Source organism: Melozone crissalis, unplaced genomic scaffold (genome assembly GCF_028551555.1).
Source record: "Melozone crissalis strain CALT ecotype California unplaced genomic scaffold, PUWL_Pcris_2 ptg000033l_1, whole genome shotgun sequence".
NCBI classification, from domain to species: Eukaryota; Metazoa; Chordata; class Aves; order Passeriformes; family Passerellidae; genus Melozone; species Melozone crissalis.
In genome coordinates, this window is record NW_026535811.1 from 12,859,664 (window position 1) to 12,863,419 (window position 3,756).

Here is a 3,756-nt window from a genome sequence, read left to right on the forward strand (position 1 = left end):
TGACAGGGAGAAATGGTTGTACCACCTGAACCCAGCTATCAAAAGCCCTGTGGTAGCAGCATGTGTGGAAGATACCCAGAGAGATTTCAATTACCTTCAGGCTTCAGACCTGACTGAAGGGATTTTCTTCCATGCCCAAAAGTGTTGCCCTAGAGTGATAGTGCTGCACAGCTATTTTGATGTTTTCGTGAACATGATGAACTTAAGTTTCCCCCAACTTCCTCTCCCTCCCCTCCCTTTCCTATTCTTGAGCATTGAAAAATACTGTCTCTAACCCATTCATTTTTCTTTGCTTGTCATGTAAAATTATATTAGTGTTTAAAATTGGATTATTTCTTTGCTCGAACATATTTTATGTTCTTCCCTTTCTTTACATGAGGATGAGAAGTGAGATAATGTTCAAAATCTCTGTATTTGTTGCCAAACAGGCCAGTTACTCTGGAAGTGTTTTTGGAGCTGACTCCTCAGCTAAGCATTCCAAGCAGATGTTAGAATTTTTTTTTTTCCTATCATATTAGTAAGTGAAAAGCTGCAGCTGTAATCCTGTGGAAACAATATCTGCTCATTAATATTAAAGACAGGATTTTTGAGGTGTTTCACACTATTGGCAACACTTTACATTTTAGCTCAAGCTGGGTTTTTTCCTCCCACATAGTAAACTGTAAATCTGGATTACATAACACAGCTGATGTGGGCATTGCAAATTCTGTATAACACATTTTACCTAGCCTGAGGTTGTCCTAGGTGATACTAAAATTTCACCTTACCTTTCAGAGGGCAGAGGGTGAGCACAGATAATGAGTGCTTGATGCAGGACTTGCATCTAGTGGCTCAGAATGCTTTGGATGCACTGGTGTCATAGCAGGGCACAGAAGATGGATGCTCCATGAAGTTACTTATGAGCAAGTTTCCCATTTAACATGGACTCTGTGAATGTCCATTTCAAATGCCTGTGTGGATAGCTAAAATTGCCAGCTAAAATATGCAGGCTTCCTTCCTTTCCTAAAAACCAGTTTTGATTGTATATTGATTCTTTTGAGACATATTCTGGAGCTGAAGGTTCAAGGCAAAATGGGAGAAAAGGAATATATGAGCTACTGACAGACTTCTAAAACATTTACTATGGGTTGAGAGTATTATCCTGTGTTGGAAAATGCTGCCCTAAGGCCCTTCTGCCATTAAGCAGTTAAGGGTTAATAACCAAAATATAAACAAAAAGCCAGACAGCAAAGCTCATTATTAGCTTATTGGGTGCCAGAACCCAAATAAAGTTGGTGGATGCACCTCAGAGAATTTCACTAACATGAATGTTCATTGGTTTTACATCCCAAAACCACAGCCCACTGCCTCGTGCACCTACCTGGTGAGACATGGCAGTGACAAGTGCCAGCAGCTGTGAATGTGGAAGTGTGCCAAGAGCACCAAAACAGGAGAAACAGTCTGTTGGGGAAACTCCTTGCCTGAGTCCACTCCAAATGCCTCTGTACCAATCTTGTGAGACACAAGCTATGCCAGAGCCTCCTGGAAATGTTTCTGAAGAAATATTGTTTGAGATGTGCAAGAGCTATTTCACTTACCTCCTGCTATTGCTGTTCTTACTGAAGAGCATTGCTGGGCACCCTGTTTGATTTGTGAGTAATCCCAGGTCTCCCTAAGGCTGGCTGGAATGCCAGCTGCTGGTCTCTCACAAATGAGAATATCCCATGTTTGTATCCCCTGGGAAATCTCTGGGATAGCAAGGTGTGGTGGGAGCTGAGCAGAGCTGAGGAATCAGCATTAGGAGGGCAGAGAGTGATTTGTTGCTGAACAGCAAAGCAATTGGAAGATGCTGGTGGATGAAGCATGAAGTGAAAAGGACTAGAAGATGAGTGCAAGTGAAAGGTGCAGAGCAGCTAAAGCCCTGGGAAGAAATCAAACCAGAAAATTTATTGGCAGGGGGAGAATGATCAAAAGTAACTTTTGGCACTGTGAACAAAGAGAGGTTCTGCTTGCTGTGTGTAGGGACAACACTGTTGGCATTGCAGACATGCCCACCCACTGTAGTGCTTGTCCTGGAGGAAGTTGCCTCCAGGTGCCAAATGTTGGTGAACAGACGTTGCTGGCCTCCCTCTCCTGCTCCTGGGGCTTCAGGATGGAGCTCCTATCAGGGGAGTCCAGAGTGCCTCTGCTTTGAGCACCATTTTAGGGTCTGTGTTCAGAGCAGCCTCCTGCTGGGGAGCAGGGAAACACCCTGAGCAGGGAGGGGAACAGGGAGACACTCAGAGCAGGGAGGGGAGCAGGGAAACCCCCTGAGCAGGGAGGGGAGCAGGGAAACACCCTGAGCAGGGAGGGGAGCAGGGAGACCCCCTGAGCAGGGAGGGGAGCAGAAAGGATGAGGGGGCTCTGCATGGCAGAGGCTGCCCTGAGCTTTGTGTGCTGAATGCAGCAGAGCAGCAGGCTCAGGGTGAGGGGAACACAGGAATAGGTGAGCTGGGAGAAGATTTGGAAAAGTGAGGCCAAGGTCTTGTTTTATGCATCGGGGATGGTTTAAGTGACTGATGCACAGAAACACTTTGCTATTCAAAATGAAATTTACAGGAACTACCAGGAATAGCAATTGTTTTGCTAAAGGATGCAGCTTCCTGCTTTTGGAACCAGGGTTAAGACATGCTTTTTGTTTTTTTCCCGTATTTCTTTCTCACTTCTGCCAGCCTATGACCTTTTATTGTACCTGTTTATTTTCAGTATGAGTCTGTGGGATCCCTCTGTTTTGACAGAAGCAGTAAACCAAAACCTCCTGCTGTCTCAACCCTGCTTCTCTAAGGTTTTGGTGGGTTATGGGTGAAATATATCCAATTTGTATGCTCATGGAGCACCAGAATGTGCAGTAGTGAATAATTTATTTTATTGGCATTTTAGTTTTGCAGAATACATTCACATCTAGAGAGCCTAGATTAAAAGTGGAAAGCATAAAAATTCATTAAAGTGTATGTGTAATTACATGAGATTCAATCATTCTAATATACAGCTTAAATGTATTGACATTAAAGAAATTATTAAAAACTGGACATAATACATGAGAAGACTTAATGAGTGTCACAGAGATCCATTGAGGAAAGCAGGGCATTCACTTTATTGATAAGAGAAAAAGAGATTGGCCTTTTGGCTTGGTAGTTATTTACTTTATGCCACAGTTTCCTACATTTGAAGTTCCTGCTCTCTGGGCTGCTAGAGAGCAGGGGGTGTGAGATTCAAGTGAATGCACAGGATGGTGAGATACACCAGCACCACTCCACTTCAGCCCTCTCCCTTCTTACTCATGGAGCAGCACTGAGTGCCATCAGGAATGGGACTTTCTCAGTCAGGGGAATCATAAGTGCATAATTAAACAGCAGCCAAAGAGACAGGAGAGTGATAGGGGCTGTTGGCCTGATATGGTTTTGCTGGTCACAGCTTCCCCTGCTGAAAGAGCTCCCACTGCAGTAATGATGAAGAAGGTCTTGAACAAAACTTTCTGTTCCTGAAACTCTTCCTTCCAAAGCTGAGACTGCAAGTACTGCAATATTAGAAATTTATACTAGTGCTGTGTGGGAAAAAAACCCCATATTCTCCTTCCAAGGAGATTTCTTCTTCCTCTCTGGAGGTTTCTGTTATCCCTTTGAAGCGCTGTAGCTGGTCGCTGGATTTCTGTCCAGGTCATATGAATTAGGTGGAAAAATGGTTTTTGTGACACAGTGATTGGTCACCTCAAAAAACCAAGACTAATTTGCCTCAAAA